This window comes from Suncus etruscus, chromosome 16, assembly GCF_024139225.1.
Source record: "Suncus etruscus isolate mSunEtr1 chromosome 16, mSunEtr1.pri.cur, whole genome shotgun sequence".
NCBI lineage: Eukaryota > Metazoa > Chordata > Mammalia > Eulipotyphla > Soricidae > Suncus > Suncus etruscus.
The window spans coordinates 55,343,030-55,356,160 of record NC_064863.1 but is presented as its reverse complement, the minus strand read 5'-3'; the positions used below and the strand labels follow the sequence as shown (position 1 = coordinate 55,356,160).

The following is a 13,131-nucleotide window of genomic DNA, read 5'->3' as shown; positions in this document are numbered from 1 at the left end:
GCATATAAAAACTCACTTTAAAGACATCTATATTAAAATAATCTATCAATATTTATTAATTACAAAATAAAATTTAAAAATGTGTTATTAGTTTTAATATTTAATTCCTTTAGAATTAATATGAAAATAAAAGTGAAATACTTTAAATAATCAAAGACAATATTACAGACACTTAGTTTTCTATCAAGACAGAGTAAAATATGTTTCATGTTTGTGGATGTAAATAGGCTTTCACCAACACTAAATAATTTTACCTCATTAGTTAGATTCTGGATTCTAAATATTAATTGAAACATTTTTACCCATCATTATTAATGAAAATAAATAATAGTTTTATAGGTACAAAAATGATCAAATACTTTTGTTTGACATTTTAATAAAAATGCTCTATTAAACCCAAAACATATTTTATAAAATATTAACTACTTTAGCAGTTAAATAATAAGGAAAAATAAGAAAACTATATAACACGATTTGTTAATGATTCTAGAATAATCAGAAAAATGAACAAAAATAAATCATTGCAGTGCATAAAATTCAAAAAAATAATTCCATGATGTGTTATGTATATTCTTTTCAATTTATGAAGCTTACCCTCTTTACAATTACCAGTTGACTAAGTGATCTTAAAAGCTTCTATTAGAAAGTTAAAATAGTATCAGAATTATATTAAGTTATTCTGATTTCATTTTTATGTTTATCACTTGACATACATGTTTATTGTTCAACCAAGAAGTTACTTCATAACTAAAACCATTTAACTATTTAAATCAAAGAAAAACTCACTTGGGGGACATACACATATGGATTATCAGGAAGATATGAAGTTAAAGAGGAGGCAGAGAAAAGAAACAGAAAACCAAAAATATGCTACTAAAAACCCAAGACCTAAAATTTGAAGGATGGTGACACTGTTTTAGGGCTGCAGCATACAAATTTTTTTGGAAAATTTAGGTATAGAGTGTCCCTAGTAGAATGTAGGAAGAGGCAAAACAAGAAGAAATCAGAGACAGAAGAGTTCAGTCATCAGTTCTGGTGATGCGCTATTGCCTGATTTAGTCTAGAAGCAATCTCAAATACAGTAGAGATAAGACCCTAACATCAGTCTCTGCCATACAAAAGAGACTAGGAGAGTGTTCTAAAAGAAAGCAGACACTTAGATAATTATAGGCTTACCAATATTAAACCATCTGATAAATGAAGAATTTTAGTAACCATTAAAAAAGTTTTATGTCAGATTAATTTAAAACATTTAAAGCTTTGGAAACAAACAGGTGGAAACTATTACTAGTATTGCTGGAAAAGCTTAAAAATCGCAGAATTAAAGATTGTGCATATTTTTACTACTGCTGGAATGACTAAAATAAACAAACAAACAAAAAACAAACAAACAAATACATCTTTGGTGGTATGAGATGTGTCTTAAGTGATAAAGCACATATGCTCTTGCATGTAAAAGACCCTGAGAAAGTTCCCAACACCCAACACCACATGGCCCCCAATGCTTTCCCATAACAATACAAAAATATTTTAAAATCTCTGAAAAATAGATAAATATATATACATACACTATAAGGAAACATTCAAGGAAGTCTACTAAAACTACTCAAAAATAGTGAAGTCTAATGACCACAACTATCTTCCTCCCTCTGTCCTTATAGTCCAAAAATTGCAAAAGGTATTTATAGGACTTTTGTTCAAAAGTTTTAGGCTTTTCTCCAACATTCAGCACAGCTCGGCCTTTCCCCTGAAGGAATCTTGTACGTGATCAAACATGTATGGAAGCCAAGGCTGGAAAAAAGTCCTTAGTTTTGGTCAAAAATAGCAACACCTTGAAGAAAAAAAAAAAAGGGACTTTGAAACAGGATTCAGGCAAAAGAACAAGTCCTTAAGCACCTGTTCTATATATATCTATATCTATATATATATATGTATGTATATATATAAATATATGTATATATATGTTTGTTTATATATAAATATATGTATATATATGTTTGTTTATATATATTTATATATATGTACGTATGTATAAATATAAAGTGTGGGGCCTCTCCTATTATATTTATGGCTTACTCCTGGCTCTGTGATTAGGAATCAATCCTGGCAGCGCTTGGGTATTGCGCTAGAGTCATTGCTACCACAGAGAGGACTGTTAGAGGAGAGGTCTAAAATGGATCTAGTTCTACTACAAAGTAGAAAGCCTGTCTAGAGTACAGACCTGTGTGAGTGGAAGAGGAAGGACACTTGGGATATTGGTCATGGGAATGTTGCACTGGTGAAGGATTTTATATATATATTAAAAATCAAAAAGAAAAGAAAGAAAAGAAAAAGATAAGGCCTCCCAATTCTTACCACAGGCTGTATTCTTTACATGACTGTATAGAAAGAGTAGGTACAGTAAATGCACCCCATATACACCTCAACCCAGGCCCTTTGCCTGGTCTGTATTGTGAATTGGGGAACAAAATAAAAAATAAAATAAAATAGATCTAGTGGCAAAGAGACCCAAGTTAGTGCACAACTGCAGGAGAAAGTACAGGCAGCCCAGTGAACTATAGGCTGCCCCCAAACACCAAGAGCATCTTGCATTCACCAATTTGACCAGATAGCAAAGTAAAGCTCTAATAAGAGAGTTGTAATGCACAGTTACATTTTGACTTCTTAGATTCCTATAACCAGAGGCTCCTGAATGAACTAGATGTTCTACAAGTAGCAAATGAATTATAGAACCCAAGGCTAAACCCTCAAGGCTTGGACACTTAGCAAATAATCAACAGGTTTTGAAGGTATGATCTTGAGTACCTGGCATTTTATCAAGGAACACAAGGCATCCTCTTTTCTCCAATATTTAGAAAGCACTGATAAGAGCATCCACACATCATATCTGACCCTCACTTAGATGTTATAGAACTACGAACCATGATACAACTGTACTGAAGAAGGAAACACTCACTCTTTCTTAAGAGAGCATAACTCTACATGGGAATCTATGATAAGTGCATTTATTCAACCTCACTGCCATTAAATAAAATCTTTGAAGAATAAAAAATGAGCATGGAATCTCTTTTTGAAGAGTATTTAGTTCCTAAGAGAGATCTGGTAAAACAAAGATAATTCAACATATTAGACAAGGATGTTCATATTGCAAAGCCTAAAGCTCTGGAGACCATACACTCAGTTTATATTCGCCATCCCAAGCTTTTAGGTATGCATCATTTTTGATATTTAATCATCTGCAACCTTTTCTTCCCTGTTTTTTTTCCTCATTTATAATAAAAACCTTCCTGTTTCCGTAGAGAAAAGGTTTGATGAGGACTAGTAACCTTCCAGCTTCTTAAGTTACTATCAGGTCACTAGTGCCTAAAAAAAACTCTCTCTCTCTCTCTCTCTCTCTCTCTCTCTCTCTCTCTCTCTCTCTCCCCTATATCACAAACCTCATCAATCTTTATCTTAATAATTGGTCTTGTTTCAGTCTCTCTTTTCTCTCTCTTCTCTCTCTCTCTCTTCTTCATCAACCTTTATCTTAATAATTGGCCTTTGAGTGATAAGCTTCTGACTTGCTTCTATAACAGTAGCATTCAGAAACAGACACAATTATTTCTGTTCTAGATCCAGGGGTTAAAGCTATTGCCTGACAAAAATATAACAAAGAGTATGCAACTCTTGTCACAGTTAAAGTATTTGCTAGCAAAAATATGGAAAAAATGTAGTCTAAGAATATTCTCAAAATAAGTGATAATATGATGAAATCAATTATTAATATACTTTTATTTTTAACTAGAGACTAAAGTTAAACTGTTTATCAACAGCTTGATAAGAAAGAACTTGGATAATAATTTTGCCTTACATATGGTGAAATCCAGTTCACTTTCTGGCACTGTTCATGGTTTCCTGAGCGCTACAAGAATGAATCCTGAGTATAGAACATAGAGTAGCTCCTGAGAACCATGAGGTATAGCCCAACCAATCATATCCTCTACCCAGCCAAAAAAGAGAAAGAATCAGCAAAGGCAACTTACTAAAATTTGAAACCATCATATGAAATCTTATTGACAATAAAATGTATCACTGTTGGGGCTGGAGAGATAGCATGGAGGCAAGGCATTTGCCTTGCATGCAGAAGGTCGGTGGTTTGAATCCCGGCATCCCATATGGTCCCCTGAGCCTTCCCAGGAGTGATTTTTGAGCACAGAGTCAGGAGTAAGCCCTGAGCGCTGCCCGGTGTGACCCAAAACCCCCCAAATATTGTCACTGAAATTGAATAATATTTCATTTAAGTCAGTCTCTTTAGCAATTTATGGCAAGAACATTTAATAATAGAATAACCAGTTAACATTTAGAGAAATTGTTGAAGATATTGTCTTGTTTTGTGTGTACTTAGACAAAATAACTGTCTTTTGTCACAGGTGAATATGTTAATGTACAAGAAAGCAAATATAAGGAAACTTCTTCAGGGGATATCATATGCTTAAAGACAATAGAAATGAATATCAGGGAAATTGGTCTTTTGTAGGAATCTTGCTATGGGGTATGGGTGTCTGAAGATTACTAGAAAAGGGGACACTAAAACAATGCTAAATAGAAAGTACCACCATAGAAGCAGGCTATGGTGTGAGAGAAATAGGCCATAGGTGGTTGGTAGTGTACACTGGTGAAGATATTGGTGTTGAAACACTGTATGCCTAAAACTAAATCATAAATAATCTTTGTAGCTTTGTAATTCATGGTGACTCAATTAAAAAATCTTAGAAGGGCCAGGAGAGATAACACAGTGCCATTTGCCTTACAAGCAGCAGATCCAGGACCAAAGGTGGTTGGTTCGAATCCCGGTGTCCCATATGCTCCCCTCCCACTACCAGGAGCTATTTCTGAGCAGACAGCCACGAGTAACCCCTGAGCACCGCCGGGTGTAGCCCCCCCCCCAAAAAAAATCTTAGAAATGAAGCCATCTGAAGACAAAAATAGATATTTCACAATGGAGTGGTAGAGATAATAAATAAAAATATATAATGCACTAGCAAAATAATATCACCAATCTATCTAATTAAGGGAAAATATCAGACTCATAGGGATAAGGTAACTTGTACCTATACTTTTTACAATATATTAACCAGAATATCTAGTTTAGAATTTACAACCTGAAAAACATTTCTTCTAATGAGTTATTATCTGTAAAAGTCACTAGAATTCCTTTTCAATTTAGGCTTAAATAAATTATAAATTTCCTCAAATAAAACAAGGAAACAGTGACAAAGGAAAGAAAGGAAATAAATATAACTGAAGTCCAATCAAAATATTATCAGCATATAGATAGTATATGTATTATATAATATACAGAGGGGATAATAACTATTTACAAAATGGAAAAACTAAAATTAAAAGGTACAAGCGAAAGCTGAAGAATAAAAGTCACTAGAAAGGGCATGAGTGGATTTGAATTGGTAGAAGAATCTGTGAATATAAGTATAGAGTGACACAAAATTTGCAATCCGAAGAACAAGACAAAGAAATGGATGAAAATTAGCATCATTTTAAAGAAATGTAGAATACAACTAAATATGAAAATATATATTTAATGTGGGTGTCAGGAAGAAAAAAGAGAGAAAATGAAACAACCAAGTTATTCAAAGTACTCAAAGATAAATAAATATTTGGCAAACACTTCTGAAATTACACAGTAAAAAGATTTAGTGGACAAAGAGATAGAACAAAGGATTAGAGGGCTTACCTTGAATGTTTGAGATCCTAATTTTGATGTATACACCTCCTATCTTCAATAAGTACCATACAATAAATGTGGTGTCACTAATTCTCATTGTTGCAAATCTTGAGTGCTAACATAGTGCCAGGGTCCTAATACATATTTTTATTATCCCTAGCTGAGTATTATCAGGAATGGTCCCAAGTACTTAATATTGTTAGGGAGTCCCCCAAAAGTAATTGCTAATTATGGAGCGAGCACAAAAGGTCACACACTGCTGATGATGCAAATTAAAGTAGTCATTTTATAAAAGAAGTTTATATTGCCTCAAAATTTTGCATATATAGTATCCTTTAGCCTAATAATTTTATTCCTTTATAGTCATAGTAGATAAATGATTCACACAATACATACACAACTATATTTATAACACCATTACAATTAATATACAAAAGTTAAAAACAACCAAAACACTCATAAAATTATGTGTAGGTAAACATGTAGTTTAATCTTTATTAAATTATATTTGTTCATACATCATGTAATATTTATGGCATTAATGAGGTTTGAACATTCCTTTCTTTAAGTCAATCAAGAAAAAATAAATAAATTATTTAAATTATGTGATATGTTTAAAATGGGTACTCTATAAAGATACAAAGTCTAAAACAACACTTATTTTTTAAATTATGTGATATGTTCAAAAAACAGAATCTATAAAAATTAAACTATAATAGAAGTAGGGATTATCTGACAATTGTCATGTATGCTTTCGTCCAACTCCATAAACTCATTCTGTTCTCAAGATAGATTTATGCCATATTGGTACACCAGCCATTCATCTAAAAGCTTGGGAAGAGAGGGTAAGATAAGTCTCTGCCGTAGTTAAGCCATGCCTGCTGCACACACCACCCACAACTGCCACTTCACCAATAGCCTGCTTCACCACTCTTCTAAATCTCTCTGCAGAGACCAAAACTCCAGATATACTGGTATTTAGTCTGACATCACCATGAATTTTTGAAGTGAGTGCAAACATTCTCCCCTCACCTTCTAGCACTACTGGAAGCTTTGGCAGCCAAAACCTTGCCTCACAAAAGCCTCAATATCAGAAATTGTGACTGTAAGTCCTAAAACGCAAGCCCACTTGAAAATTCCCAATTATTTTAATATCACCCCTCTAGGAACACAACAATTTAGATGCCAATGTGTAAGGACCCACCTAATGTTTAGAAACAAAAGAAGCAACAGAGTGATCAGCTAGCAACAAGAGCTTACTAAACCAGCTGATAATGATCTAATGAGCTCATTGTGAAATAAAATAATTTTCTTGTAACAAGAAGTGTTACAAATATTCTTGTTGCTTTACTTTTTTCCTTCTTTCCTTCTTTCCTTCTTTCTTTCCTTCCTTCCTTCTTTCCTTCCTTCCTTCCTTCCTTCCTTCCTTCCTTCCTTCCTTCCTTCCTTCCTTCCTTCCTTCCTTCTTTCTTTCTTTCTTTCTTTCTTTCTTTTCTTCCTTTCTTTCTTTCTTTTTTCTTTCTTTCTTCTTTCTTTCTTTCTTTTCTTTCTTTCTTTCTTTCTTTTTCTTTCTCTCTCTCTCTCTTCTTTCTTTCTTCTTTCTTTCTTTCTTTCTTTCTTTCTTTCTCTTTTTTTCTCTTTTCTTTCTTTCTTCTTTCTCTCTCTTTCTTTCTTCTTTCTTTCTTTCTTTCTCTTTCTTTCTTTCTTTCTTCTTCTTTCTTTCTTTCTTTCTTTCTTTCTTTCTTTTTTTTTTCTTTCTTTCTTTCTTTCTTTTTCTTCTCTTTTCTTTCTTTCTTTCTTTCTTCTTTCTTCTTTCTTTCTTTCTTCTTTCTCTTTCTTTCTCTTTCTTTTTCTCTTTTTATTTTCTTTCTTTCATTTTTTTCTTTTTCTTTTTTCTTTCTTTCTTTCTTTCTTTCTTTCTTTCTTTCTTTTTTTTTTTCTTTCTTTATTTCTTTCTTTATTTCTTTTTTTTTTTTTTCTTTTTTTTTTTTTTTCTTTCTTTTTTTTTTTTTTTTTTTTTTTTCTTTCTTTCTTTTTTTTTTTTTTTTTTTCTTTCTTTTCTCTTTTCTTCTTTCTTCTTTCTTTCTTTCTTTTTTCTTCTTTCTTTCTTTCTTTCTTTCTTCTTTCTTTCTTTCTTTCTTTTTTTTTTTTTTTTTCTTCTTTCTCTTTCTTTCTTTCTTTTCTTTCTTTCTTTCTTTCTTTCTTTCTTTCTTTCTTTCTTTCTTCTTTCTTTCTTTCTTTTTTCTTTCTTTCTTTCTTCTTTCTTTCTTTCTTTTTCTTCTTTTTTCTTCTTTATTTCTTTCTCTTTCTTTCTTTCTTTCTTTCTTTTCTTTCTTTCTTTTCTTTCTTTCTTTCTTTCTTTCTTTCTTTTTCTTTCTTTCTTTCTTTCTTTCAACTATCTTTCTTTTTTTCTTTTTCTTTCTCTTTCCTTTTCTTTTTTCTTTCTTTTTGCTCCCACTAAGGTGAAAACAGGTTATAATCAAGTATGTCATCAATGTGATACATGTGTAATTTTAATAAATAAAATATTGCGTATGTGTGTGTACGTAATTGATTATTATCCAAGGTTGAGAGGTAAAGGAAGATTAGAATTTTAGATAATATTAATTTTTTTGGTTTTGGGGTCACAACCAGCAGTGCTCAGGGTTTACTCCTGGCTTTTTGCTCAGAAATCACTCCTGGCAGGCATGGGGAAGCATATGAGATGCCAGGATTCGAACCACCGTTCTTCTCATGCAAGGCAAATGCCTTGCCTCCATGATATCTCTCTGGCCCCTAGAGTTTTAGATAATATTGTTTGGTGTTCAGGTGAAGGAAATATTTTAATTTGGTTGTGATGATACCTGCATATCAGTGTAAATTCTAATGCTACACTAAATACTAAAAGTATGGTAATACTTTTATATTACTATATTTTATAATACAAATACTAAAATGATACATTTTCAGTTTGTATTATTTGTGTGATTAGATCCTAATAAATCTGCTACAAAAATCAATTGTATTTTTTTTCAATTTATAGCAAATCACTCAGATTAAGTTAAACATAGCTATATCTTATCACATCTATCTGTCACAGTTTTGAGGGAGCAGATCTTTTCATAAAACAATAAACTACTTTGTATTTTTCACATATAAAATATGCATCCAAATTTCTGTTTCTGAGTATGTATTTTTAGAACCAGATAATTTCTCTCTGAAAAATCTAAAAGACTGAACTTAATATATCCAACTTTTGTAGAGATGAAATAAACAAACAAATTTGTTCAGGTAGACTAACCTTTAATTTTGATCTCTTCCCTGCAGTTAGGATGTGTTTGTTTTGTTTTTGTTTTGTTTTCCCAGAGCTGGGCAATCTAGGCACCAAGAGGCAGCTTTAACTTTGCATTTGCTGTCTTTCATATACACATATCCAAACTTTAACATTTCTTAAGTGCAGTTCATTTTTTTGCAGAGAATCTGTTTATCTGGCATTACTACAGAACAAAAGCATGAGTGTAATATGAATGCATAAATTGCAAATGCGTAGTGCAGGACAATATTTGAGCATGTCTCCAAGCAGTGGAGCAATTTAATCCTCATAATCCAGTTTACTTTTTTTTTTTCCCAGAGAGAAAAGGGCATGCTTATATAGGATTTATTTCATCTGCAATTTTCACATGACAAAATTTACTTTTAAGTTTAAAATGATGTTGTTTCAGTCCCTAGTGTCTGAGAGTGATGAGAGCTGGAAAAGCAGACAGAACTACAAACGTCTGATCTTGGCATGGCATTTGCTTTCCATTTTCTTTAGTGTGCACTGGTGGGATATTACTAAATGTTAAAGCCTTGGCAGAGTCACCAGCATGTAGAGCTGATTTCTTTTGTTGAAAGGGAAGTAAATTTAAAAATCCAGTGAAGTCTATTTTTAAAATGATTGTTGATAAGTTTTTATTTCTTTTCTATCATAAAATGTTCTATTTAGCCTGGATAACAGTAAGTTTTTAGTCCACTAAACAGATGTATGTAAAAATAGATTATTTCATCTAGAGGACAGATATATGAGTCTCTCCCTTTGATCTCTGTGAGTACATTGTTCTCTTGTCAACAGTTAAGAGCAACAGACAAGTACACATCGCTTTGCTGTCACCACATTTCTTCCTCTTTATCTTTATAACCTATTGTTTCAAGAAATGATAACCATATATGTGTAAATCCCATTTCTCACATGTCATGTCTCACTAATTTTTTCTTTCTTGGTATTTTTCTTTTTCTCATATTTTTGAAACCCAGAACCCACCAAATTTATAATAAAACTTTTTATTATGGAAAAGGATAACTGATTTTTTCTTCTTAATTTGTTCAACAATGTGACATAAAACAAGACTGTTCCCAATTTCTTTGCATTTATCATTGCCCTTCTCTGCTTTCTTAAACTAATTCTGACTCATTCTTTGAAGTATCTCTCATAAAAGAAACATTTCTTCTATGAAAAGCTTCCTTTAATTTCTGTGAAATCAATCTCACCTTACTCCCCATTTATGGTTGGCTTATATCACTTGAAAATATAAGGATTTAGATATATACTTTGGAATATAAGTATATATAAAATGATTGACAGATCAATAGACAAAGATATTTGTCTACCTAGAAGTACAGATGTTTGAGAAATTAGCAGATTTTCATTTATTTTATGAGTATGTCCTTATCTTAAGTCTACATATTTTAAAAGATCTTTTAATTCTGTATAAGTTTGGTCTATTTATAGGGCTGAAGAGTATAATAAGAAACAAAGTAAGGATTAATATAACAAAACTCAAAACTTGTATTTAAAATCCATTAACTTGGGAGATGAAACCAATAGTTGGGAAAAATATAATTACTTTAAATAGTTTGTATAGGGGGCCGGGCGGTGGCGCTGGAGGTAAGGTGCCTGCCTTACCTGCGCTAGCCTAGGAGACGGACCGCGGTTCGATCCCCCGGCGTCCCATATGGTCCCCCAAGCCAGGAGCGACTTCTGAGCGCATAGCCAGGAGTAACCCCTGAGCGTTACCGGGTGTGGCCCAAAAACCAAAAAAAAAAATAGTTTGTATAATATATAATATATAATATATATATAATATATATATAATAATATATAATATATGACTACTCTCCAAATAATGTAAAAATCCAGGTAGGTAGAAATGTATGTACTTTTGGGTATAATTTAGTGTTCACATCATATTAGGTGCCTCCTTGCCCATGTGGGAATGTCAAGTTAGTGAGGCACCCTTCCTTAATTTTTCCTTATTCTGACCCATTACAATGATTCAATTACTAAAAAGTTCTTATTGGTGGCACCCAGCTCTCTTGTGTGTGATTTTCTGTAAAATCCAGATGCCTTGTTGGGCCAGCTCATGGCTTCTCTCATAAGCATTGACACGAACCCATACTAGTCAGCTCCTTGGCACTCCCAATAAGCCTGGAGTTTCCATACTTAGCATCTCTCTCTTTCTTTTTTAAATATTAATTTCTTTATGTAAGTATCACAGTCACAAACATATTCATAATTCAGTGTCAAGCATAAAATGTACATACACCTTCAGCTTGGCCTTGCCTGGGAAAGAACCAGATTGTTGTGAGCAAAATATTTTCAACTAGTTTAGCAAGAAACCATAGTTTTTGAACATTATTACTCAGATTTTTAGCACAAGTACAAAGACATTCTTGTCAGAGACATCATTTTTTGTTGTGAATGTGTTTATTTGGATTCTCTAGTCCATGGGTGATGGATGCCTGAGCTGAAACCCTTTGGGTTCCTTAGTTATTTTTAGGCATGCATTACATGGCCACTTTCATGAGTGATTCCTAAATGAATTCCTAAAGGAGCCAGAAAAATCGCTGATTATCATTGGATTGGATTCAAAGAAAACCAAAAACAAAGACAAAAAAAAAAAAAGAGAGAAAATGGTCTCTAATTTTAATTATCTGGAAAATATATCCTCTATATTTATATTTATCAAGTCATTTGTGTTTCCAGGGTCCCATATATAATGTATGATAGTTATTATTTTAATATTTTCACCAAGATTATTTATTCCTAATTACACTTCTATTTTCCTATTTTTTCCTCCCGCCCCTATTTTCCTATTTTTAAATCTATAGTTCATTTTTTATGACAGAAACTAAGAGACAAAAATATATATCTCCGGAACATAAAGATAGTATAATGAAAATGAGGCTTAAACTACATACCTATCCTGTTTGATCGCTAAGATACATACAAATAAACATAAACTAATTTCTTTCCTCAACCTTCTATTTGATTAGGTTCTAAAGGAAGAAAAAAATGGAATATAAATATTTCTCTTGCAAAATTGAGTCCTAGACCTGACACAAAACCTGTTAAATGATATATATTTTATTGTTCCACATGCTTTATTTTGCACAAGTGAAAGTTCAAATTACAGTTCTGAAAGCTCCAGAGGACTGTTCCCGGAAATATTGGGGACAAAACTTTTATTACTATGGCTAAGCAATGTATACAAGTAAAGGTTAAGGGGTGAATAATGAGGGTAAAGAGGGTAGATTAGAAGGGAGGGGAGAAAAAAGAGAGAACAAGCTTTAGAAGAATTCAGGACTATCTGTACTCACTTCTTTCCCCACCAACCAGAGTAGACATTGATGATACTCAAATCACAAAAATCTAAAGTTTCTTAAAATAGGATTAATGGAAAGAAGCATGTGTTGCTTAAATGTCTTTATTAGTTTCATTCAGAAGTCTTTGGAACAGAGGGTATTCATTCAGACAGAAGGGGTAGAATTTACCTTAGAGAGTTTCTGCCTTTTTAAAATATAATTGGTTCAGTATTTCTATAAACTAAATTATGATAAACTAAGCAAGTTGTACGTCTGTGTCTGTTTTTTACTTCTGTGTTCTGAGGAATTATTATGGTTGTTGCTGTTAATCAGAATTTGTAACTGTAATTTAAGCAGTTTATTTAGATATGAATCTAGATCTATAAGAGAACAGGCTTTCAGGAATGCAAAGCATGCATGATTTTGAAATAGATTGAAATAAATGTTAGGATCCAAACAGAGAAAACTGCATTAGGTATCTCAATATTTATATTTCAATGACCTTTCAAAATGAAATGAATCATATGTAATTACATTTGTAACTTAAGCCTGCATTTTCCCTTATTTTCCCTTAAGTCACAATGTATCAGTGTGCGAGCATAAAATTCAATGGTCGTATTTTAATTCTTTTAAATGTATTGTTAGACTACCAGGATTGATGCATATCTGTACAAAAATAAGAATAATATGCAAAAGCAAATTGAAATTGTATTGTGGAAAAAATTCATAATATTATAAATCATTTTATTATTTTAATTTATCTGATTTAAAAGCTTAAGTAGACTTAAAATTACCTTACGATAGGCAGT

General features: G+C 32.2%; 1 non-coding gene across 1 annotated transcript; it reads left to right on the top strand.

The window, feature by feature from the left end:
* Positions 1 to 2,338: 2,338 nt before the first annotated feature.
* LOC126032706 (small nucleolar RNA SNORA51) lies at positions 2,339 to 2,470 on the top strand. The gene has a single exon (XR_007503928.1). It is a non-coding gene; the product is annotated as a small nucleolar RNA SNORA51 (small nucleolar RNA).
* The last annotated feature ends 10,661 nt before the right edge of the window (positions 2,471 to 13,131 follow it).